The sequence below is a fragment of the Dermochelys coriacea genome, chromosome 11 (assembly GCF_009764565.3).
Source record: "Dermochelys coriacea isolate rDerCor1 chromosome 11, rDerCor1.pri.v4, whole genome shotgun sequence".
NCBI lineage: Eukaryota > Metazoa > Chordata > Testudines > Dermochelyidae > Dermochelys > Dermochelys coriacea.
Window position 1 is genome coordinate 32,031,533 of NC_050078.2, and position 26,994 is coordinate 32,058,526.

At 44.2% G+C, this 26,994-nt stretch overlaps 1 protein-coding gene across 6 annotated transcripts in view; it reads right to left on the reverse strand.

The window, feature by feature from the left end:
- The window catches only part of ACVR1 (activin A receptor type 1), a 113,905-nt gene that overhangs the window by 36,121 nt on the left and 50,790 nt on the right, over nucleotides 1–26,994 (reverse strand). The gene's annotated exons all lie outside the window — the stretch shown is intronic.

A 26,994-nucleotide genomic window follows, 5' to 3' on the forward strand; every position in this document is an offset into this window, starting at 1 on the left:
AGGAAAGCACTGGGAAGGAGAGAAGCAACTGTTGAACATTTCTTCCAATGACTCTGACAGAGTTACTATAACTACATTTAGAAAAGTAAGTTATTGACTTGTTCTCCTTGTGAAAGCAGCATCAAGTCTGTTTGTGATGAAGCCATGAAAGTAGTACTGGGGTGTTTTGGCATAATACATACATCATGGTGGGCAGGAATAACTAAGAAAAGACAATTTTGGAGGGTTGGTGAAGGAGGGTATAATTTTTATGCTATGGCCCACCATTATGTACATATCTATGTATACTCATTCACATTAATTTGTGTTAATTCATCTCATATTTACATTCTCTTTCCCACTTTTCTATGTGCACCAGAGAAGTTTCTAAGCAGGAGCTCCCAAAATATCTACTGACGATATGACATGTTCCTATCACTAGTGTCTGCCAACTGAAAATAAGGAACCCTCAGTTTGGGGTTTTTTGGCACTAAAATCAAAATTAGGATTTCCATTTTTGTATCACAAATGGAAAAGCAATAGCTACTCCAAATCTCGAGTCTTCAAATCACTGCCCTCAAGAATGTACAAACAGGCATGCCTTTTTAAAGAACAATATTGCCCTATCAAACAAATTACACTAATTATGTGTGGCACTTTGTTTCTTAAAAGGAGAAGATGTTAACAGATTTTTGGAGTCCGTATCACATGGAATAAAATCTGGTAAGAACTGTAAAACTTAAAGCCAAGGATGAGGTTAAAGGTTCAAGTGTCTGGTGATGATTCTACTCAGCCAGAACCAAAAACATTCACACGTCACGTATGTCTTCTTAGGGCTTGGCTACACTTGCGAGTTAGAGCACATTAAAGAAGCCCTAGCTCACTACCCGTCCACCCTGACTCCGCGGCTAGAGCGCTCCTAGTACTCCACCTTGGCGAGTGGGATAACGTTTTGTTCGCCCCTGCTGGAGCGATGTGGCACCAGTGTGAACAGCCTGATCTGTTACTGCGCTCTGATCAGCTTCCAGAAGTGTCCCACAATGCCTGTTCTAGCCCCTCTGGTCATCACTTTGAACTCTACTGTCCTGCCCTCAAGCAGCCAACTGTCAGACCTGCCCTTTAAATTCTCTGGGAATTTTGAAAATCCCCTTCCTGTTTGCTCAGCCAGGAGTGGAGTGCTCTCAGCGAATCTTTCCAGGTGACCACGCACCAGGCAATCGCCAGTATGGAGCAATGGCAAGGTGCTGGACCTCATCAATGTTTGGGGGAGGAAGCTGTCCAGTCCCAGCTGCGCTCCAACCATAGGAATTATGATACCTTCGGGCAGATATCAAGGGACATGATGGAAAGGGGCCATGACCGGGACGCACTGCAGTGCAGGATTAAAGTGAAGCAGCTGCGGAATGCCTACCGCAAAGTGCGCCAGGCAAACTGCCGCTCCGATGCTGCCCCGCAACCTGCCGTGTCTACAAAGAGCTGGATGTGATACTTTGGGGTGACCCTATCTCCACTCTGAGTACCACCATGGACACTTCAGAGGCCAATTCAACAAGGCAGGAGGAGGAGCACCAAAACAGAAGTGAGGGTGCTGAGGTGGAGGAAGACATCCCTAGGAGCTGTTCTCAAGCCAGAAGGAAGGTAGCCAGTCGCGGCGGCTGGTGCTTGGGGAAGGACAAACACCAGAGGAGTTCCCAGTAAGCGGCTTTTATTTTGGGAAGGAAGTTATTCGGTGTGGGCTCTTGGGGCAAGGAGGGTTAGGACTGCATGCATGCCTAGATGTGGAATAGGGCATTGATGTGCTCTCTCACATCGTGGTAAATCGGCCTCAGTGATCTCGTCAAAGGTCTTAGCCAGAAGCTGGGCAATGCGCTTGCACTTGTTTCTCGGGAGAGCCACTGTGGTCCTTGTCCCAGTAAGGCTAACTTGTTCGCGCCACTGTGCCTGAGGGGCAGGGGGACCATTGCTGCACACAGGCAAGCTGCATATGGGCCAGGGCAGAAGCCGCATTGCAGTAGAAGACCCTCCCTTGCATCCCAGGTCAACCTCAGTAGCAAGGTATCTTCCAGGATGAATTCCTGTGGAAAATGTGGGGACAGTGTTCAGTATAGGGGCCCCCTGCTACTGTTGGCTCTCCCCAAAGCACAGAAACCCAGAGGACAGTACAACCATCAGTCATGCTTGACCGTGTGCTTACTCACCATTTTGGGGCTCCTGCAGGTTGTGCGCACTTGCTTTGGGACGGGCAAATTATGCTACTGTGTAGACTGTCCTTGCCCTTAAATATGGGGGAAATCATTGCTCTGCCTGGTGTGAATAACATTGCTCTGCCTGGTGTTAAAGTGTTGCATTTTGCCTTTACAGATGCAACCTTGAGATCTCAGCCATCCCTGTTATCACTGGCCGAAAGACTCCAAAAATCAGAAAAAGGCCACACAGAAGCAAGGAAAAGTGACGAAGTAATGCAGCATTGAAGTAATGATTTAGTGATCAATGGCTCCATGTCTAGTTGGCAGCCGGTGTCAAGTGGAGTGCCCCAGGGGTCGGTCCTGGGGCCCGTTTTGTTCAATATCTTCATAAATGATCTGGAGGATGGTGTGGATTGCACTCTCAGCAAATTTGCGGATGATACTAAACTGGGAGGAGTGGTAGATACGCTGGAGGGGAGGGATAGGATACAGAAGGACCTAGACAAATTGGAGGATTGGGCCAAAAGAAATCTAATGAGGTTCAATAAGGATAAATGCAGGGTCCTGCACTTAGGATGGAAGAATCCAATGCACCGCTACAGACTAGGGACCGAATGGCTCGGCAGCAGTTCTGCGGAAAAGGACCTAGGGGTGACAGTGGACGAGAAGCTGGATATGAGTCAGCAGTGTGCCCTTGTTGCCAAGAAGGCCAATGGCATTTTGGGTTGTATAAGTAGGGGCATAGCGAGCAGATCGAGGGACGTGATCGTTCCCCTCTATTCGACACTGGTGAGGCCTCATCTGGAGTACTGTGTCCAGTTTTGGGCCCCACACTACAGGAAGGATGTGGATAAATTGGAAAGAGTACAACGAAGGGCAACAAAAATGATTAGGGGTCTAGAGCACATGACTTATGAGGAGAGGCTGAGGGAGCTGGGATTGTTTAGTCTGCAGAAGAGAAGAATGAGGGGGGATTTGATAGCTGCTTTCAACTACCTGAAAGGGGGTTTCAAAGAGGATGGCTCTAGACTGTTCTCAATGGTAGCAGATGACAGAACGAGGAGTAATGGTCTCAAGTTACAATGGGGGAGGTTTAGATTGGATATTAGGAAAAACTTTTTCACTAAGAGGGTGGTGAAACACTGGAATGCGTTACCTAGGGAGGTGGTAGAATCTCCTTCCTTAGAGGTTTTTAAGGTCAGGCTTGACAAAGCCCTGGCTGGGATGATTTAACTGGGACTTGGTCCTGCTTTGAGCAGGGGGTTGGACTAGATGACCTTCTGGGGTCCCTTCCAACCCTGATATTCTATGATTCTATGATTCTATGATTCTAATGAAAAATCGAAAAGTGCGGGAGTGGCAGGACAGTGAAAGAAGGATCCGTCAGCAGAATGAGGGGTGCCGGCACAAAAAGGTGGTGCTCCGGCAGCAAAGCACGGATTGGCTGATAAGCATAATGGAGCCCAGGCGGACTCTATCCATAGCCATGCAGGTGGAGCACTACCGCCCCTGCCCCCCCACCCCTGCAGCCCTTGTCTTTCCCTTGTGTCACCTCCAACCCACTTTCCCCAACATCCGAGTTCTTATCGCCACCAGCTGCCTCCAACACCTGTAGCTTCACCACCCAGCCCTGAAAACTACGACCCTTACCCACAGTACTCAACCCCCATCACCATGCAGGATAGCCATCCTGAAGTACAGCACTCCAGACAGGAAGGCTGAGTATAACAGGACAGAAGCAAATCTGTGATTGTACCATTCCCCACCCCATCCCTTTGTCCTTTCTGTTTCCCAAGCAGTTGTATTTCTTTTCAATAAATGCATTTTTTAGCTTTGAAAACATTCTTTATTATTGCATAAAGTAAAAGATACCTTAGCCCAGGAAAGAAACAGGCACTGCAAGTCAGCATAGCAAACACAGATTCCTACTAACATTGGAACCACCGCATTTCACTCCTGTGCAGGGCGGCAGACATTACTCATGGCTTTCAGCCTCAAATTGCTCCCTCAAGGCATCCCTAATACTCTAATAGCCCTGCTCTCTGGCTGTTCAAATTCAGCCTCCAGGTGTTGAACCTCCAAGTTCCATGCCTGAGTGAATCGTTCACCCTTCCTTTCACAAATGTTATGGAGGCTACAGCACGTGGATATAACCGCAGGGATGTTGTCATCAGCCAGGTCCAGCTTCCCATACAGAGAGTGCCAGCAGCCCTTTAAACCACCAAAAGCACACTCCACAGTCATTCTGCACTGGCTCAGCCTGTTGTTGAACCGCTCCTTACTGCTATCAAGGCTCCCTGTGTAGGGTTTCATGAGCCACAGCATTAAAGGGTAAGCGGGGTCTCCAAGGATTACGCTGGACTTTTCTACTTCCCCTACGGTGATCTTCTGGTTTGGAAAAAAAAGTCCCAGCTTGCAGCTTCCTGAACAGGCCAGTGTTCCAAAAGATGCGTGCGTCATGCACCTTTCTGGGCCAGCCTGTGTTAATGTCAATGAAACACCCATGGTGATCCACAAGCACCTGGAGAAACACTCCTTCCAATTAACATACATGGAGGCTAGGTGGGCTGGTGTCAGAATTGGAATATGTGCACCATCTATCATGCCTCCGCAGTTAGGGAAACCGATTTGTCCAAAGCCACCCATAAGGTCATGCATGTTACCCGGAGTCATGGTTCTTCTGAGCAGGATGCGATTAATGGCCCTACAAAAACTTGCATCAAAACAATTCCAGCGGTCCACTTTCCCACTCCAAACTGGTTAGCAACCGATCGGTAGCTGTCTGGAGTTGCCAGCTTCCAGACTGCAATAGCCACCTGCTTCTCCACCATCAGGGCAGCTCTCAATCTCGTGTCCTCTGGGTGGGGGCGAGCTCCTCACACAGTCCCATGAAAGTGGCTTTTCTCATCTGAAAGTTCTGCAGCCAGCCACTGTTCGTCATCCCAGACTTGTATGATGATGTGATCCCACCACTCAGCACTTGTTTCCCAAGCTCAAAAGCGGCGTTCCACAGTGGTGAACATGTCCATGAATGCCACAAGCAAACTCGTGTCATATGCGTTACTTGAGTCGATATCATCGTTTGAGCCCTCACTGTCACTTTGGATCATAAGGAATAACTGAACTGCCAAATGTGACGTGCTGGCGAGACTCGTCAGCATACTCCTCAGCAGTTCGGGCTCCATTCCCACAGACCAAAAGGGAAGACAGAGCGCGCAGTACAAAAAAATGTTGAAAGATGGTGCCTAATGTGGACGGAAGCACAGGATTACTGGGATGCGAAGCGATGCATCACTGGGCGTTGGGACAGGATCCAGAATGACCCGCATCCCCCCCCCCCCGTTCCCACAAAGGACAGCGCCAGAATGGGAAGAGATGCTTTGTGGGATAGGTGCCCATAATGCACCGCTCCCAATGCCACTGCAAGCGCTGCACACGTGCCTCGCCAGTGCACTTGCAGCTGTCAGTGTGGACAGACTACAGCGCTTTCCCTACTGTGCTCTCCGAAGGCGGGTTTAACCAAAGCGCTCTACAGCTGCAAGTGTAGCCATGCCCTTAGTTGTAGTCTGCCTAACTGAAGAGAGTAGAAACTGTATACCTGTGCTCCTGGGGAGAATACCCATCACCAGCAGGAACTTGAATCAGCAATGATTTAATCAGGCACCGAGATCAGCAGTGTTTCAGTCCTCATGAACATTCCTTTAATTGAAGTCTCCTTCTGCCCAGAGCAGAACATAAAACACCAGACTTCTGATGTCACTATTTTACAAACAGTGGCCTGTCCGGACAAAGCTGAGTATGAAGTCCATAGGTTGTAGTAACAGTCATTTCAATTAACGAGCAATAAAAGAAATAGCTGCTTTGTAGATTTAAGGGAATTCCCTCTTTATACTTTACAACACTTCTGGTCACATTTAAGTAAGTGATTCAGATCTTCTTGATATCTTGATTTATTCAGTGCTGACATGCTGATATCATAGCACAATATAAGTTATTTGCATCAAGACCAGACTAGTACGAGTTTTCTGCAGACTTTCATAGTTGAGAAATAAATTTTGCATGAAATAGCCACGTCTTCTCTCATGGAAAAGCTACAGCACACTTAGCTTCATAAGAGAGACTTTCATTTCTTGTAGGCCTAATATACCCTATATCCAGGTCTCACCATTGCTTACTTTGTAGGCAGGGGTGAAAGTAAGGCGGTACGGGCCGGTATGGTGTACCAGTAAAAAGTAGCCGCCAGTACCAGCCTGTACTGCTGACTTTAAAGTGCTGCCGTGGCAGCGCTTTAATGTTGCTGCCCCTTTTGTGCCCCTCCCCCCGCCCATCAGCAGCCCTGCCATGTGTGTACCGGCAGGGCAGCCTATGGGGGAGGCGCAAAAGGGGCAACGATGTTACAGCACTGCTGCAGCAAAGAACCCTGCTTATGTCGTTTTGTGCCCCCTTCCCCCCAGCCACCAACAGGGATGAGGGAAGAAAAAGTAGGAGCTGCACCGGGGCTGCAATTTAAAGAGCCCCAGGCCCTTTAAATTGCCACTGGCCACCCCTGGCAGCACGGGCCAGGCAGCGCAGATGGGCTGGCTGTGTGACACTGACCCTAGCCCCACCCCTTCCGCCCAAGGCCCTGCCCCTTCTGGGGGGAAAGGAGGGGGCGGGGGAAGAGGAGAACCTGGCCCTGTATACCCAGTAAGAGCTCAGTTTTAATTTCACCCCTGTTTGTAGGTCCTCTAATTCGCTGGTGGGCTAGTGAGATATATCAGGTGATTGTATGGCAACCTGCCAACACTCCTCCACCACTGCTTCTGCAGCCTCAAACTTCTTTTTTTTGGTCTGAATAAAATCAAGTATTGATACTACAACACCAGCAGCTTACTGCAAAGTGAAGAGCAGTGCACCACATTATTCCAACTTGAGCAGACCACCAGCTGAGAGAGTACCACAGACACCTCAACAAGCCCACTGATTGAGAAGACCTACACAAACCAAACAGGTTAGATTCCAGGAGCTGAGGAATGTGAACTCCCAAATTCATATTTTAAAAGTGTTGGTAAATCCAAAAATCTGGCAGTTTCTTATGATGTAGAGTGGAGGAGGGTGGGTATTGTCAGCACTAAATTTTGCTGGTAACATTTTATACTGGGGACACAGGAGAGGCAGACAGGAAAAGGTATTTAACACACACACACACACACACACACACACAGAGTCAGTCATGGGAAGAGATTTCCCAGATTCAGCCAAGATCAAATACCAATAAATCCTCCAATAACCCAGAACGTTTTCTATAAACTTGTGTAATTTAAATCTCAACAGAATGTTAGGCTGAGTTCCAAAACCTTGCCCCTCTGCCCCTCTCTCTAGATAAGCCGAGTATAAGACAAAAGGCGAGAAGTTGCTTAGTACTTCAGGATCTGTCCCCTCTGGAAGCTTAAGGGTTACAGCCTAGTGCTCAGTGGTCATTCATCCCCAGCACGGCTCAGCTACAGAAAAGACCAGGGCCTGAATAGTGAAAAGTGTTGTAAGCCACTCAGAACTCAGAGATGCATTGTCTAAAATATGCAAATTGTCTAAAATATGAACAGCACCTCCACACAGCCAGAAATAATGTGAGGCACTGAATGTAGTCAGAACAAGCTACATGCAGAACTTAGGCAAGGTATGAGGTAAGAAGCCAATGTTAAAATATTTTTATCACCTAACCATCCTTATCCCAATACACTCGCATACTATGTTAAGTAAAACATACAAAAACCACACAGCAATACTCACAGTCTGTGCACTCACTTTACGATGTGCCCCAAATTTTCTGAAACTTGCCAAATTTAAAGATATTCTAGCAGAGACTTGCAGTGAGTTCTCAGATTTGTGTGCAAGTTATAATTTTTATACACACAGTATATTAGTTGATTACATAGTATTAAAAATTAGAGCTAAACAATAATTAATTTTAATTTGATCACTTGCATTCCAAACTTGCAAAATTCAATGATTCACAAGGGATATCCCGTGTGAATTAACCTATTCAAGAATTAGGATATTCAAGTCTTTATACCAATAGAAAGATATTCCTATTTCTTTTAATCTATTATTTCATGGAACATTCTTGGCGAGCGGTTTCACAAGGCCACTACCCTTCTGAATTCACATTCATCTAAGAAACCCATTTTTATGGAGATGCCTACAGGATGCCAGCTGGCTGGTTACAGCTAGATTGAATATTTAGGATAAACTAAGGACAGCCATCCCAAAATATTCATTACGTTAGTTCACAAGAAATAATGTGCTATTACTAAACTGACCATTTTACTTTGTAGGTTGTACCCAATTTCTATCTTTGAGATAGTATGTGCCTCAAAGAGCTCACAATGCCCTCTTTTCTGTTTATTTTTGGAAAGCACTTAACACATACATACCCCACCACTGAAAATACATAATATGCATGTTCCCGATTCTGTGGGAGCTCTCTCTTTAAAATCTCTATAGAGAGGTTGGATTCACCTCTGCATCCAGGGAGTGCTATGATAGCCACTGGGCACACTTCTCTTACTGATGAATTACTACAATTTCAAAGTTTACGAAAAATCTTAAGTTTGGCTTGGACAAATGGGCTAAGCTAGAGAGATGGTTGTTATCCAGGGCCTTTTGGAGCCAACCAGCACTTGGCACGGTGGTGCACAATGGTTACAAGGATAACCCATCTCTGGGACATATTAGTTCAAAGAGTCATGCACGGTCTCTACAGAAAGCCTGTATCACATTGGTCATGATAATCATCATCACGAGATGCATATATACACTCATACAAAATCATGTTGTTTTCAGGTCTGAATTCAGGCCAGCCACCAGAAGTTGATAAACTAGTATTTTGGGCAGAGATGTTTGTTGGTCTGTCTACTGAATGTCTGCCTGAGCACAGTGCTAATCAAGTGATTGCAAATCCCCCTGGGGAGACTCTAGGCAGGAAAACAGGGTAGGGGTTATTCTGTATCCATTAAATGAAAATGGATTTTTGGACTACAGCTGTAGGTACAGAGACTCACTCTGGCGCCTTCACCTAGGAAGATAAGTGAATAGTGGGTTTGTTTCATGAAAAAGAAAATTACAGCCAGCAGGGATCTTAAATGCTGAGAGAAGAACTTTGGGTAAGATGAACTTCATTAGACAGCAGGCTATCTTGTTAATTAAGTCTAGACTCTAGTATGCATGTTATAATTTTATTGTCTATGTAACCCTTTTCCAATAGTTCTGGCTGCTGTCATTTGAATCACAGTTCAATAAACTTATACTGGTCTTGCTTTGTCTCGAAAATAATCTAAGTGCTGCCATGTTAAGCAAAGCTGTGTTCTAGGGTGTAACTGGTAAGCTGGGGTGTACTGTTCCTTTGGGAGTAGAGGATCTGGGAATTCTGACTGTGCCCAGTGGATCAAGAACTGGATATTGCAGGCAGACACTTGGTGGTTGACACTAGCCTGCAGAGGGACAAGCAGAGCCTGCATAGGCTAAGAGGAGACTGCTTGTGATGCCCATGGCCGGTGGTTCGCCACCTCTAGCAGGCTCAGAAAAGGCTTCCTTATGATGAAAAGGTGCCTTGCAATCCCCAGGAAATGTCACAATGGTATACGGTCACTGGATTAATAGCAGAAATCACTGCAGGAACCAGATCTAAAAGCAATTCATTGTAATAGTAACTGGAAAGTCTCTAATTTCCTTTGGTTCCTCTATTAGCAGTGTTTCAGTTCTAAAGCTACAACTTTGTAATAGCAATAAATTACTTTTGAACAGTAGCTTTAACAATATTAAATTTCAAATACATTTTCTTCCAGAGATTGTGTCCAAGCATATTGCCATTCCAAGTATACCCAACAGTGGCATTTCACTTCAGAGATAAAAGCAAAAGGAAACGTGTAAAGCACAAAGAGGGGATATAGGAAGTAAACTCATACATGCTGCTGGAATGAAAAACGGTAACAGAATGAGTGTAAAATGGCAGAAAAACTAGTTTACTTCAGGACCTTGAACTAATTAAGAGCAGATTATTTGTAAAAAGCTATGTTCAAAAAGAGTATTCTATGGTGATCTTTCTTCAGCAAAGGAGTAGGGTAAAATGAGAAAAATCAAATCTACAATACAAGAAAGGACAGAAGGCTTTTCCCTCCAGAAGAGAACAAACAAAAATGCACTAGTACGTTCATTTGCCTATCCATAGTAGTGCAATAGGAAGCTGTAATGAATCCACGACTGCATAATGTACTCTACGATTATCAGCTAACCATTGTGACAGGGTCAGGCCAGACGGCTACAGGAGAGTGATCCTATTGGGATCCGGGAAGTGGGTGGGCAAAGTCCGTCCACTGCTAAAGGATCCCCCCCCAGCCTAAAAGGGGGATCCACAGGACCTAGATACCAAAAAATTCCAGGGGACAACTAATGAAATAACAGGGACAGGAATGTGGTCAAAGGGTCAAACGAAGGGAACCGGATGGGGACACCGAGCAGAGAACCCCAGACAGCGCCCACTGCTCCTCAAAGGCGTCAAGGGAGTCAGAGGACGCCGCCCAGAGGAACTCTGCCCGGATACGTAAACGGACCGAGGATCGGAAATAGCCCCACAGTCACAGGAGACTCCATCAGCCAACCTCCTCACTCTGATCTTATAGATGGCCATTTAAGCTAGGGCCAGGAGGATGCTGACCAGGAGATCCCGTGTCTTTGTGCGGCCAAAGCACAGGAGAGTGATAGAATGCAGATATATTAGCCCCAGGTTAAGTAGGTTCCTTTTCCCTGGGTAAGGTAACAGGGAAGGTTCCAGAACAATCAGGAGCTTTCTGGAAACAATTACGGCAAACATGCTGATTAAAACACCTGCAGCCAATCAGGAAGCTGCTAGAATTATTTAAGGCAGGCTAATCAGGGCACCTGGGTTTTTAAAAGGAGCTCACTTCAGTCTGTGCAAGGGAGGAGCTGGGAGCAAGAGGCGCAAGAAGCTGAGAGTGAGAAGGCGTACGATTGGAAGACTGAGAAGTACAAGCATCATCAGACATCAGGAGGAAGGTCCTGTGGTGAGATTAAAGAAAGTGTTGGGAGGAAGCCATGGGGAAGTAGCCCAGGGAGTTGTAGCTGTCACGCAGCCGTTACAGGAGCCACTGTAGACAGCTGCAATCCACAGGACCCTGGGCTGGAACCCGGAATAGAGGGCGGGCCCGGGTTCCCCCAAACCTCCATCCCCCCAACTCCCTACTTGATATCAGAGGAGTTGACCTGGACTGTGGGTTCCACCAGAGGGGAAGCTCTCTGGTCTGTTCCCCGATCCCCTAGGTGGATCAGCAGAGACTGCGGGGATTGTTCTTTTCCCCATGCTGGCCAGCGATGAGGCTAACTGAGTGAACGACAGATTTCAGCCACAAAAGCGGCCAAATTGAGGGCTGCCGTGAACCTCTGAGGCGAGAAAAATCCGCCAATAAGAGCAGGACCCACCAAGACAGAGGAGGAACTTTGTCACACCACAGATGCACCAAATAGAATTCAACCTTGAAATCCACAGAGCTCAAATCACTTGAGATAAAGGAGCATTGCCACCAACATTAGGATTGGTATCTTTGTAGGCTTGCCACTAGAGGCTGAGATTGCCAGCACTGTTGAGCAGGTTATTTTCTTCAACAGGACAACAGCAGGGCCAGACAAACCAACAAGTTATAATAAGCCTCATCAGTGCTTTTATAGAAGTTTCTGAGATGTCATGGAATTGTTAAAATATCTATGGAGATGAAAAGTGTTAATCTAACAACATGAAGGAAACAGGACTCTCACCAGGGCAGTAAATGATAACAGCCAATCAAACTGTCTTGTAAAATGACCAAGAAGAACTGACTTGATTTGTCACAAGTCAAAGAAAAGAATACATGAGAGAAACAACTAGAATTTGAAAGTTTCATTTAACTTTAGATTAGATGAAGACTTTGTGTCCTTCTTCACTCCTGTATAACCAGGGATGCTTCCTATGATTGCAGTCCAACAAAAAGGTCCACAAGTTTTAGAGATAGCTATCCTGAGTTTATTTTCCTCTTTCTGAGCACTTGAAGTAATGCAAGCCACACCACAGTATGATTGCCATGATAATGCATATGCTGTTTACTTTATACAGGAGTTATTAGTTTACCAAAAAACTATTAGAACTCCCCAGCATCAAGCCACAACTCTTTAGGCCTAATCTTATTTTCTACCTCAATGAGGAAATAAAAATACCTATCTCTTAGGTAGCACTTTTCATCTGTAAAACTCCAAGCACTTAAAAAGTGACGTCCATATCATTATCTCCACTTTACAAACAGGAGTAGGGGCACATATTCATAGAATCATAGACTTTAAAGGTCAGAAGGGACCATTATGATCATCTGACCTCCTGCTCAATGCAGGTCATGGAATCTCACCCACCAACTCCTGTAACAAACCCCTAATTGAGGAACAATATTTCAAACACCAGTCTTAGGATTTTTAGTCCCCACAAAGAGTAAGAGTGCACCCTCCCCCCCCTCAGATGCCAGAACCACTGGAAATGGGCCACAAACCACCTCCCATTCTAGTCCAGCTGCTAGAGTGGGAGATCAAGTGAAGTGTGGCCTCGCCCTCCAGGCACGCTGCTCTGTTCAGGAGCTTCAAAGCATGGGCCCCACCTTCTTTCTAGTGGAGATTTCACTTAAGGCTGGCTGTGGTAAACGGGCCTTTCATGGGACTTTCCCAGAACTACACTTCTGTAGAGAGGAGAGAGCAAAGATGTGACCGTGGGTGGGGGGGAGAAGAGACAGATGCTCCACATTTTCCCCAAAAGCATTTAACTCAATAGAGACAGAAGAGTGGCTCATGGATCAGATTGCTAGTCTTTTTTCCACATCTAAGAGCCTCATTTTATATAAATAATGACTATGTTCAATAACTAAATTGTAAAAATCTCCAGTGACATTCTGGCCACAGTTGGTCTGTATTAACTCAGTTTTTCTTCTAAGCAATGTAATCTCCCTGCATTACCTGAGACTCTAAGGGTATATCTATGCTGCAACATAAGCCAGGCCTAGGCTCAAGCCTCTTCCCTCTCTACACAAATCACGGTAACCCAAGGCTCAGATCCAGGATTCTAGGACCCTGAAGAGTCCAAGCCAGAGTCAAAAGCCATGATCCAGGGTTCAAATCCTGTTGCTTTGCAGGGTACAGGCAGCCCCACTTGACTTTGGTCCTGGGAATCCACCAGAAGTGTCTCAATCCCATGGGCCAACTTCCTTTGTTCTCTCTATCACAAGAATCTCCAACTGACCCAGTGAAAATGGAAGCAACTCCTCCTTGGCATACAGCAGCAGCTCAGTGAGTCAGTGTTAGCCCTCCCATTGACTTCTGATCACCAACCTTCAAACACACCATCAGAAAGCTTTCTGTTTTTGCAATGGAGATTGAACATAACCAACCTTTTGCACAGCTCACAGCTTCATGGTTATAGGAACACAGCCAGATTTTGATAGTCTCTGGTGCCAGCAGAACTGTGAACTTTAGTAAGAGAACCAGGAACTACCATACATACCAGCAAATAGTGAAGAAGTTGGCAGCTTTGCAAATTTACTGGACCAGTGGCCAGTGCAGGGAATGGATTAAGTAGCTCAAGAGAACTGGAAAGCCCGGGACCAGAACGGTACCTCAGGCAACTCACTGACATAGTGCCCATTTTAGGAGGAGTTTGAATAGGTGCTGGGCACTGCATCCAGGAAGGACTCAGCTGTGGTGCATGATGACCTAGTCAGTTGGGATGGAGCCCTGCTGAGCGAGGACAGGGTTTCACAGTTCCTGGAAAAGAAACAGTGACTAAGGCAGGAGGACAGACCTCAGTAGAAAGAAAAGGAGTACTTGTGGCACCTTAGAGACTAACAAATTTATTAGAGCATAAGCTTTCGTGAGCTACAGCTCACTTCATCGGATCACGAAAGCTTATGCTCTAATAAATTTGTTAGTCTCTAAGGTGCCACAAGTACTCCTTTTCTTTTTGCGAATACAGACTAACACGGCTGCTACTCTGAGACCTCAGTAGAGAATTGTCAGAGTAGCTGATGCGAATCATGGCTACATGAGCACGGGCTCCTGCTGTCTCTCCCACACAACAGCCTGAGTCTCCTGCATCACACCATTGGATGCAGTCTAGAAACAGCTTGGACCCATGAAATCGGTCCCCACAAGCAGCTGGGCAGGGCAACTTAGCCCCATGCAGTCCACTATCTTGACCCCCTTCCCTGTGTATGCCTCCACCCCTCTCTCCTGGCACCAAGTGAGCAGGAAACAATGGAACAAGGGGTGGGAGCAGGGGACATGCAATGATAGAGGGCTTCTGTCATGTACATGGTTTCCACTCTTTGCATTTGTTCATGCATTTATTTCGTTTTGGAAAGGTTCTGTTGTAACTAGAGAGTTTTGATGTGGTAATGGCAGCTGGCCTGCCTGGCAAAGGGTGAATGTCGTATAGTAACTCCTCGCTCAACGTCGTAGTTATGTTCCTGAAAAATGCGACTAAGCAAAATGGATGTTAAGCATATCCAATTTCCCCATAAGAATTAATGTAAATGGAGGGGTTAAGCAATTTAATACTGTACACTGCAATGATTGTGACGCTTGGTTGAGGTGGTGAAGTTAGAGGGTGGGATATTTCCCAGGGAATGCCTTACTGCTAAATGATGAACTAGCATTCGGCAGAGTCCTCAAGGGTTAACACGTTGTTAGTGTAGCCTCACACTCTACAAGGCAGCACAAATGGAGGGAGGGGAGACAGCATGGCAGACAGAGACACACACCCTATGTGTGTGGGGGGGGGGGGGGGGAAGAGGGGTGGATTGCCCTTTAGGTGCACTGATCCCACTCCAAGTATACTCTTTTTAATTAGATCAGGAAGCTGAGACAGCAGCTGCGGCCAGCAAGCTCATGTTCCCACCCTGCTCTATATAGAGAAGGGTAAGTGGGAGGGCAGGAGCAGGGGGACACCCTGACATTAGCCCCCTCCCCCCCCACAGCAAGCAGGAGGTTCCCGGGAGCAGCTCCAAGACAGAGGGCAGGAGCAGCCCATGGCAGTGGAGGGAAGGGACACTGAATTGCCAGCAATTGATAGCCTGCTGGGTGGCTGCCACACAGGGAACCTAGGGGAGCGGGGAGCTGATGCGGGGCTGCCTGTCCACCCTGGTTCCAAGCCCCACCAGCTAGCTCCAACGGGCTGCTCTTCCTGCAAACAGTGAACAAAGCAGCCAGCTGCCAAACGTTATAAGAGAGCATTGCGCAACTTTAAATGAGCATGTTCCCTAATTGATCAGCAACGTAACATTAACCGGTATGACTAAGTGAAGAGTTACTCTACTGCTTTAATATGTCTATCAATAAAGCTGTTTGTCATCAATAGTTTATTGCCATCACTGATTCTCAACATTCAAATACAGATTGTAACAACAGGTAAAAACACATGATCAGGAACAATTAGGAATTAGTAAGCAAACACTATTCTGCTATACAATTAGGTACAGAAGTCTACTCTTCAGTAACTTCCTTAGATGAATCTTTACTGTAAATCATACCCATTTCATAAATCATTCATAAGTACATAGCATAGCAATCAAGCCCTCTTCCAAACCAATTAGCTCCTTTCCCCCTCAGACTCATAGAGGTACTATTTCCCCCACTCTTCCATTGGGCCATGCAAGTCCATAAAGTTGGAGCACAAAGCATCCCTGACTTTCGTTGCCTTGGTGCACCAGCTCCAGCTGTGGTAGGTGCACTTTCTGGCGGAGTGTACTGATTCAGTAGCCCCACGCTGCCATAGGGCCATTCAAGTGGAAAATGGACCTCGTCCAACTTCACAAAGATAGGGAAGAGCACAGAAAGTCACAGTAAGGCAGATAGCACTTGATGACATCGACATTCAAACATGTCTGTAAAAATCTCCAACAGGATTTCAATCTGCCAAAAAAGACATTCAACCACCATTCTACACCTGCTGAGAATATAATTAAACCATCTTTTGCCAGGGCCTCTGAAATCAGGGTACTGTTCCATAAGCCAAGGCAAAACGGGGTATGTGGGGTCAGAACAGGAACTCAGTCTATGACAATGTCACTTGGTGGGATAGCCTCCCAGCCCATCAAGGAATTTTGTAGACCTGTTTGCCAAAAGCTCTGGCATTGTAAACTTCCCTATTGTAGTCTACACTGACATTCATAAGTTAACTTCAGTGGTGCACAAGAGCCTGTATAACAATGAAGTTGCACCCTTTGCAATTTATGTACATGTGCTCCTCAAGGAGGGCAAACTATGGGCTCCAGTCCCACCAATCGCCCCAGCACAGTTTGAAAACCCATTCTCTCAAAGCCAGCAACTATCTCAGGAATATCTTTTATGACTGCCACTTGAGGTAAACCACATACCTGACTGCCTCAAACCTCCGCCTCTACTTTACCAACAGTTGACTTTCCAGCAACAAACTGATTTGCAACAGACCTATAGCAGTCTGGCATAACCAGCTTCCAGGGTTGCTATAGCAACCCACTTCTGGAACGGCAAGGGTACCCTCGTTTGTGTATCTTTATTATTGGCGGGTTTGGGCAAGCTGCTCACAAAGCTCTACAAATATAGCTTCCTTAATGAAAAAGTTCTGGACCCACTGCTGGTCATCCCAGGTCTGCATGATTATGTGAGATCACCAGTCTGTGCTTGTGGCCCTGCTCCAGAAGCACAGTCTGTGAAGGGGGCATCAGCAGCTGTACCAAGTGTAATGCACAGCATCAACCCATTCAAGTCGATTTTGCCTGGGTACTCCTCATTCTCTTCTCTTCCATAAGCTGTGTCAGGTACCTTCGGTGGGTCAGAAAATGCCATCAAAACATCCACCAGCATCACACAGCAGTGCTGCCTGTTTCCTGACACAGGAGTGACAAAGCAAGCAAGAGAACTTCTTGAAAAGGTGTCTCCTCCATATTGATTGGCAAGCTGTGTGGGCCAGCTGTTCAAACTTCCTGAAATGTGCAGGGTGGGCAAGTTTTCCCTCACCGTGCACGACCCTGACCTGAGGGCCTGAGCTCCCACATTCCTTGGCTGCTAGGGAGTCTGGGATATGAGTTGGTTTGACTCAGGTCTTCAAGCTGCACTGTGGGCACCACAGCCCCAGGTTCAAGACCAGGTTAGAAAAATCTTAACCTAGGGTTAAAAATCAGCACAGACGCTCAAGCGCTGGGTTTTCCAACCCAGGTTCAGCTAACTCAAGTCCCACTAAACCTGGGTTTTAATTGCAGTGTAGCAATACCCTTCATTTCTTGGTCAACTCAACAGGACCTCCATTTACAGAAAGGGTAAGACATACCATTAAATATTTTAAAGCAGCCACAGTTTTCTCAGATAGCCATGTAGGCAAAAAAGTAGATTTGTATTTATGATGGAAAATGGGATTCCCCACCCTTGGAAAACACAACGTGCACTTCATCAAGTGGTCACAGAATTCCTAGAATCCAACAGTAATGCTTAGGCTCAGGTGGGCTCTACCTGTTCCAATTTAGATACGTCTAGCCACTCTTCACCACCACCACCACCAAAATAAAGTCAATCTCAAGTGATTAATTTAGCTCCCATAAAATTCTAATTTAGTTCTCATGAAGAAAATCTGAGTGAGAGGAGGAACTAAAAAAAGAAAAAAAACACAGGGAGGAAAGTCAAGAAGTTCATATATTCATACCTTCTCTATGTTTTGTGGGCATCTTTCAGGAAAGATGAGACCCTCCCATACCACTTCTTCCTTTCCCCAAAAAGTCAAGTATAACTAAAGCCCTTTGTTCTCTGTTTAAACCGATTTTTACTGAACAAATCCTGAGTTTTACAAGTATTATTCAGTTTCCCCCCTATTTTCACCCTACTTTTATATCAAACATATAAAAATAACTTGTATTTTTCTAACACAATACATTGCATGAGATATGTATTACAATAATACATTAGTCTGTGTATAGCTCTGAATGTACTGATGAATCTGATGCCTACCACGTATTCATTTTAAGTTGCTAAAGATAATAGTTTAAAGATCTGACACTACAATGGGAAGAAAATGAAAATCTGTATCAGAAAATGTTTCAAAATACAAGGAAGTTTTTTTTTAAAACAAAAGCAGGAGAAAGGGATGAAGTTGAGTGCATGCACTGCAAATTGTGGGGCCCAATTATTAAATATAAAAATTTATAGGGTAATAGTTTTAAGTCTACAACCGTAAACTGTTTATTCAAATGAAAAGTTTTGTTTGGGGATTAGAGATAGTGTTTTCTTAAACTTAGAGTTGGCACTGTGTTTTGAGTTCTGTTTTAGTTCCATAGCAAACCACATGGAATTCCCTTCATCAAAGCATTAACCTACCAAATACTTTTTCCCCATCCTTCTGTCCACCAAAATCAACCCAAATATTTACACAGAAAAAATTGTTACTTTTTTTCACTAATTTTCACCTGTTTTATTTTTGTAGTAATAAACACCAATAGATTATTGGGAAAAATTAAATCAAATAAAAACGGAAAACAAAGGACCCTAACTATTGGGGGAGGGGAGTTTGAGTGGGAGTTCTGTTGGAGGAGAAGGTAGCTGTACTTGGTATTCTATTTTTAGTATTTGTATTTGTATTTGTGTGTGTGTAGGGGTTTTGTGCTGGGAGAGCAGCTGAGCCTGATTAGGGGGTGGGGCTTTGTGCTGAGAGAGCAGCTGAGCCCTGCCTAGGGGGTGGGGCTTCTGACTAGGGGCCCTATAAAGGTAGCCAGCCAGTCAGGCAGCGGCACAGACAGCTGCAGTGGCACAGGAGCTAGCAAACAGAGCTCTAAACAGGGGAGTTTGAGTGGGAGTTTGAAAGGGGAATTTGGATTGTGGTGCTTGTTTGGGGTTTGCTTTTGCTGGGGGGGGTGGTCTTTTTGGTGTGGCTTGTGTTTCCCAGATTAACAGGATTTAGGTGGGAAGGAGATGACAGATACAGAGGAAGCTGTGGGAGTGACTCCTGCAGTGAAAGACACATTGAGGATGACTGGATGTGGAAGCTGTGGTATGTACATGATCCTGGAGGGGGGAACCGGTAAGAGTTTTGTCTGCATGAAATGCCGTCTGATAGAGCTGATGGAGGAAAAGATCCGAGGTTTGGAGATGCAGGTGGAAAGTCTCGTTGAGTTTAGGAAGGGGTTTGAGCAGATGATGGAGCAAAGATATGAGGTATCTGAAGGGAAAAGCTCAGACTCACGGATGGAAGCAGGGCTGGGGAATTTTGAGGAGAGACTGGATGAGGAAAGTGGTCAGTGGAAACATGTGACTCAAAGAACCAGGCAGAGAAAAAGACGGGCTAGTGAAGGAGAAATAGAGCTTAGGAACAGGTTTGCAGAGTTGGAAAATGAAGAAGGGGCTCAGCAGGTAGTCGCTGAAGGTGGAAGGGTAAGGAAGAAGAGAAGAGAGGCTAGCCCTATAGAAAAAGGGGAAGAGTCAAGGGAGACTACACCAAATATGAGCCCCAGGAGGATACAGGATGGGTTGAAGAGAATTGTAAGGGAAAATAGGAATGGAAAGAACTTGCAGCCAGAGGGAACAGGGGAGAGACTGGAGAATAGCTCCGTCACCAGGAAAAGGCAGGTCTATGTGATCGGGGACTCTTTATTGAGAAGAATAGACAGGCCTGTAACTAGAGCTGATCCTGAGAATAGAAGGGTGTGCTGTCTTCCGGGTGCTAAGATAAGGGATGTAGACCTGAGGTTGAAAAGGATCCTCAAGGGAGCGGGAAAGAATCCCCTAATTATCCTTCATGTGGGAACAAATGATACGGCTAGATTCTCGCTGGAAAGTATTAAGGGAGACTATGCTAGGCTGGGGAAGACGCTTAAGGAAATTGAGGCTCAGGTTATCTTTAGCGGGATCCTTCCTGTTCCTAGAGAAGGGCAACAAAGGTGTGACAAGATTATGACTGTCAACAGATGGCTTAGGCAGTGGTGCTATAAGGAGGGCTTTGGGATGTATGGCCACTGGGAGGCATTCACGGACAGAGGTCAGTTCTCTCGGGATGGACTTCATCTGAGTAGGGAAGGAAATAGACTTCTAGGATCGAGGCTGGCACAACTGATAAAGAGAGCTTTAAACTAGGAATTGGGGGGAGATGGATGGGAGATGTCCGGAAAATCTCCACGCCAGATTTTAGCATTGAGAGGGAAGAAGATGAAGTAAGAAAGGATACAGCCATGGGTAGGAGAATGTATATAAGGAGCGAGGGCGGTGTGGATACTAGTCTAATAGGTTATAATGGCTGTAGAATGACTGTGCCTAATAGGGTACAAAATGTGAGCGAGGCCAAACAGCAAAAATTAAGATGTTAGTACACCAATGCGAGGAGTCTAGGTAACAAAATGGAGGAACTAGAGCTACTGGTGCAGGAAGTGAAACCAGCTATTATAGGGATAACAGAAACATGGTGGAATAGTAGTCATGACTGGACTACAGGTATTGAAGGGTATGTGCTGTTTAGGAAAGACAGAAACAAAGGTAAAGGGGGTGGAGTAGCATTGTATATCAACGATGAGTTAGAATGTAAAGAAATAAGAAGCGATGCAATGGATAAGACAGAGTCTGTCTGGGCAAAAATTACATTGGGGAAGAAAACTAGTAAAGCCTCTCCTATGATAGTGCTTGGGGTGTGCTATAGACCTCCGGATCTAATTTGGGTATGGATAGAGCCCTTTTTAATGTCTTTAATAAAGTAAATACTAATGGAAACTGCGTGATCATGGGAGACTAACTTCCCAGATATAGACTGGAGGACCAGTGCTAGTAATAATAATAGGGCTCAGATTTTCCTAGATGCGATAGCTGATGGATTCCTTCAACAAGTAGTTGCTGAACCGACTAGAGGGGATGCCATTTTAGATTTAATTTTGGTGAGTAGCGAGGACCTCATAGAAGAAATGGTTGTAGGGGACAATCTTGGCTCAAGTGATCATGAGCTAATTCAGTTCAAACTAAATGGAAGGATTAACAAAAATAAATCTGCAACTAGGGTTTTTGATTTCAAAAGGGCTGACTTTCAAAAATTAAGGCAATTAGTTAGGGAAGTGGATTGGACTGAAGAACTTATGGATCTAAAGGCAGTTGAGGCCTGGGATTACTTTAAATCAAAACTGCAGAAGCTATCGGAAGCCTGTATCCCAAGAAAGGGGAAAAAATTCATAGGAAGGAGTTGTAGACCAAGCTGGATGAGCAAGCATCTTAGAGAGGTGATTATGAAGAAGCAGAAAGCATACAGGGAGTGGAAGATGGGAGGGATCAGCAAGGAAACCTACCTAATTGAGGTCAGAAGATGTAGGGATAAAGTCAGAGAGGCTAAAAGTCGAGTAGAGTTGGACCTTGCAAAGGGAATTAAAACCAATAGTAAAAGGTTCTATAGCCATATAAATAAGAAGAAAACTAAGAAGGAAGAAGTGGGGCCGCTTAACACTGAGGATGGAGCGGAGGTTAAAGATAATCTAGGCATGGCCCAATATCTAAACAAATACTTTGCCTCAGTCTTTAATAAGGCTAAAGAGGATCTTGGGGATAATGGTAGCATGACAAATGGGAAGGAGGATATAGAGGTAGATATTACCATATCAGAGGTAGAAGCGAAACTGAAACAGCTTAATGGGACTAAATCGGGGGGCCCAGATAATCTTCATCCAAGAATATTAAAGGAATTGGCACCTGAAATTGCAAGCCCATTAGCAAGAATTTTTAATGAATCTGTAAACTCAGGAATAGTACCGAATGATTGGAGAATTGCTAATATAGTTCCTATTTTTAAGAAAGGAAAAAAAAGTGATCCGGGTAACTACAGGCCAGTTAGTTTGACATCTGTAGTATGCAAGGTCCTGGAAAAAATTTTGAAGGAGAAATTAGTTAAGGACATTGAAGTTAATGGTAAATGGGACAAAATACAACATGGTTTTACAAAAGGTAGATCGTGCCAAACCAACCTAATCTCCTTTTTTGAAAAAGTAACAGATTTTTTAGATAAAGGAAATGCAGTGGATCTAATTTACCTAGATTTCAGTAAGGCATTTGATACCGTGCCACATGGGGAATTATTAGTTAAATTGGAGAAGATGGGGATCAATATGAACATCAGAAGGTGGATAAGGAATTGGTTAAAGGGGAGACTGCAACGGGTCCTACTGAAAGGCGAACTGTCAGGTTGGAGGGAGGTTACCAGTGGAGTTCCTCAGGGATCGGTTTTGGGACCAATCTTATTTAATCTTTTTGTTACTGACCTTGGCACAAAAAGTGGGAGTGTGCTAATAAAGTTTGCAGATGATACAAAGCTGGGAGGTATTGCCAATTCGGAGAAGGATCGGGATATTATACAGGAGGATCTGGATGACCTTGTAAACTGGAGTAATAGTAATGGGATGAAATTTAATAGTGAGAAGTGTAAGGTTATGCATTTAGGGATTAATAACAAGAATTTTAGTTATAAGTTGGGGATGCATCAATTAGAAGTAACGGAAGAGGAGAAGGACCTTGGAGTATTGGTTGATCATAGGATGACTATGAGCTGCCAATGTGATATGGCTGTGAAAAAAGCTAATGCGGTTTTGGGATGCATCAGGAGAGGCATTTCCAGTAGGGATAAGGAGGTTTTAGTACCGTTATACAAGGCACTGGTGAGACCTCACCTAGAATACTGTGTGCAGTTCTGGTCTCCCATGTTTAAAAAGGATGAATTCAAACTGGAGCAGGTACAGAGAAGGGCTACTAGGATGATCCGAGGAATGGAAAACTTGTCTTATGAAAGGAGACTTAAGGAGCTTGGCTTGTTTAGCCTAACTAAAAGAAGGTTGAGGGGAGATATGATTGCTCTCTATAAATATATCAGAGGGATAAATATAGGAGAGGGAGAGGAATTATTTAAGCTCAGCACCAATGTGGACACAAGAACAAATGGGTATAAACTGGCCACCAGGAAGTTTAGACTTGAAATCAGACGAAGGTTTCTAACCATCAGAGGAGTGAAGTTTTGGAATAACCTTCCAAGGGAAGCAGTGGGGGCAAAAGATCTATCTGGTTTTAAGATTCTACTCGATAAGTTTATGGAGGAGATGGTATGATGGGATAATGGGATTTTAGTAAGTAATTGATCTTTAAATATTCAGGGTAAATAGGCCAAATCCCCTGAGATGGGATATTAGATGGATGGGATCTGATTTACTATAGAAAATTCTTTCCTGGGTATCTGGCTGGTGAATCTTGCCCATGTGCTCAGGGTTTGGCTGATTGCCATGTTTGGGGTCGGGAGGGAGTTTTCCTCCAGGGCAGATTGGAGAGGCCCTGGAGGTTTTTTTGCCTTCCTCTGTAGCATGGGGCATGGTTGACTGGAGGGAGGCTTCTCTGCTCCTTGAAGTTTTGAACCATGATTTGAGGACTTCAATAGCTCAGACATGAGTGAGGTTTTTCATAGGAGTGGTGGGTGACATTCTGTGGCCTGCGCTGTGCAGGAGGTCGGACTAGATGATCAGAGTGGTCCCTTCTGACCTTAGTATCTATGAATCTATCTATGAATCTATTGAAAAATCCAGCACGTCGGTAAATTCAGTACCATATACCATCACCCTGACAAAAGTGTCCATCACAGTACCAACAGCAAGCCTAAACTTAATTTTAAATTAGCATCTTCATCCTCCGACTCAGTCATAATGTTCTAACTTTAAAATTCATGGTTAAGGGCACAAGAAGTTTCTTGTATGCTTTTCTAACTATTAACTTACAAATGCACTCTTGCCTCTTGAAGCACTGCTACAGCATTAGATGGACTATTCAAAAACAGGCCCAAAAATTAAGTCTACTACCAGTTTGCAATCAAGAAAGGTGTAAGTGAAAGTGATGGTTAAGAGTATATGAAGCTACTCCAGGTCATCGAGCATTTCTTTTAACAAAAAATTCATGTTGAGAGATCTTGTTTTGGTCCTAGGCATAAAATATAGATCTTGAATATTAAATATGGACCTTGTATGAAGCATGCACATGATCCTACCCTGCTATTCTTTAACAGCAAGGCTTAATGGCACCTTAAGAATCAGGCTTCAGCTGCACTGGAGTTATGATCAACGGTATAGCCACGAGAAAGCTGGCCAGGTCTGCTGCAAAACCTGAAGATGTTCTCATGCCAAACATGAAGTAGTGCAGTTTTGTAGATTTAGATTAAGGGGCAGAACTAAAATAACCCACTCCAGCAAATCCCAATAATAAAAAAAAGTGTGCTATGGCCTAGTAGCAGATTTAATAGCCATTCAAAATTAGAAGGCAGACAGGAGTAAAAGGAATTTTTGCCCCAGAACACATAGGCATTCAGTTCTAACAGTTCTGCACCAACTTGTGGCCCAAGGCACGTGTGTGGAAAGTGGACTAAGGAAATTACAAGGAGCTTCTGTTATCTTTGAGCTGTAAAGCAGAGGCCGACTATAGTCCAGGTGGGGAGCAGAGTTACTGCTCCATCTAGTACCACCAGTGGTATTAGCCTCTCCAAAGGACTAGAGTTTGAATGGCACCACAACTCCGTCCTTCCAGAAAGCTGGAGAAGTGCAGATGGTTAGTAACAGATAGAGCAGTCAAACCTCCCCCCCCCAAAGGGAGGGGGGAGAACCCTAAATGTTAGGAATACTTAGGAGAGAGATTGATACAAAAGAAAGTAAGTATCAATGTCACTATATAAATCCATGATATGCCCCCACTTTGAACACTACATGCAGTTTTGGTTGCCCCATCTCTTAAAAAGGTATGTTAGAACTGGGGGGAAAAGATGCAGTGAAAGGCAAAAATTATTAGGAGTATGGAACACTTCCATATGAGGAGAGATTAAAAAGACTGGAACTATTCAGCTTGGAAGAGACAACCAAAGGAAATATGATAGAGGTTTACCAAATCATGAATGGTGTGGAGAAAATGAATAAGAAGTATTAATTATCCCTTCACATTACCCAAGAACCAGGAGACATACAATGAACTTGATAATAGGTAGCAGGTTTAAAACAAGTACTTCTCCACACAACTTTCAGTCAACCTGTGGAACTCATTGCCAGGGGATGATGTTATGGCCAAAAGTATAATTGGGTTTAAAAACAAACTGCATAAATTCATGGACGTCAAGTGCATCAATGGCTATTAGCTAAGATGGGCAGGGACGCAACACCATGCTGAGTGTCCCTAAACCTCTGACTGCCAAATGCTGGAATCAAAGTGGATAAAAATGCATGATTTAAAAAAAAAAAAAAATTCTATTTAAATTGGATTTTTTTGATAAAAAGTTTCATGCCCCCCCCCCAAAAGCAATCTAAAGATAAAGATATATTTGAGCCATAATGCATCTCATCATGGAATAGGGATTATAAATTCTAAATTATGAGACAATATATTCATGTAATGTTTAAGAAAAGTTTTGTAAATAAATTCCAATAGTTCATGGATTAGGGACCCAATTTTATGGAGTTCCAGGGGCTTTTGTATAGATTATTTAGATTAATCTTTCTATCTACCCAATCAGTGCTCAGTCTAGAAGATACCACCAGAGATGCTTACTCTTGCAGTTCTCAAACTGTGAATTTTTGTATCCAGAGATAACATGCTTAACAGCACAAATGTTTTAAAATAAAATAAATATATAGAGGTGAAAAATAACAGACCTCAACCCTATTGTCCCTCTGCAAATTTGTGTATACATAGTCAATCCCGTACCTCTCTCTAAAAGTGCAAAGTTTCAAAAAATTCAATGAATAGAAGATTGTTGGGGGGCGGAATAGATCTGGACAAGGAGAAGAAGTCTGGAGATAAATGTGAGAAGGGAGGGACAGGCAGTAGAAACAAAAGTGAAACTGTTTGAGCAGTATATTCCAGAAGTCTTGAGGTCTTTCTGAGTCTAGTCTTCATTGATTTGAGATCTATCATACCATTCTCACACTAGAAGGGAAAACCTATAATAGCAGCAGGCCATAAAAGAGACCCAATTTGGGAATATTTTAATGAAGTTCCTCTACCCGTGGGTGAGACAGGCATGCGTGCAAAATACAAACAGTGCAACAAAGAAATGCAAGGCCTGGTTGCCTGAAGGAAACTCCATCATGAGAGGTGTTCCTTCTTAGGAGGAAGCTGCGCTGAAGATGATGAAAGGAACATGTCTGAACATGCAGGATCTTCAGGTGGTAAACTTTTTTATTTCATACTTCTCAAGGACTGCCTGTCTTCCTTCTGGACTATTCCTGAATTCTCATGTTTGAGCAAAAAAGTATAGTTGTTATTCTATGGTACTATCATTTTAGATGCAGTTGTGATAAAAAAACAAATAGCTGAAATAGGCAGATCTTCCTTGTACAATTTCATCTTTAAAGTAGTAAAGAGTGTCAATGAATGCAATGAGTAATACTAAATGAGCAGTGTGGTGTACGTATGTTGTTATACAGAATACGTAATGTTGTTGTTTTAGTTAAATAAAACAATTTAAACGTCTGTCTGGTGATGTTGTTCTCCTAAAACAGCATGGCAAGAAAATCCTCCAAATACTAATGGATTAACCTGTTGAATTGAAGATATTTATGAAGTCATTGGAGGTGACCTATCTGCTTCAATTACTTTTGGTAAATGCAATAAACAATCATTCATTTTCTGATATAGCTGTAAAACTAATCTGAAAAGTTTTCAAAATAAATCACTTTAAAAATGTATAGTGTGTACTTTCTAAAAATGAAAACCTACACATCTATCTCTGAGTTGTGAAGAATATGTATTAAAGGTTATAACAATCAAC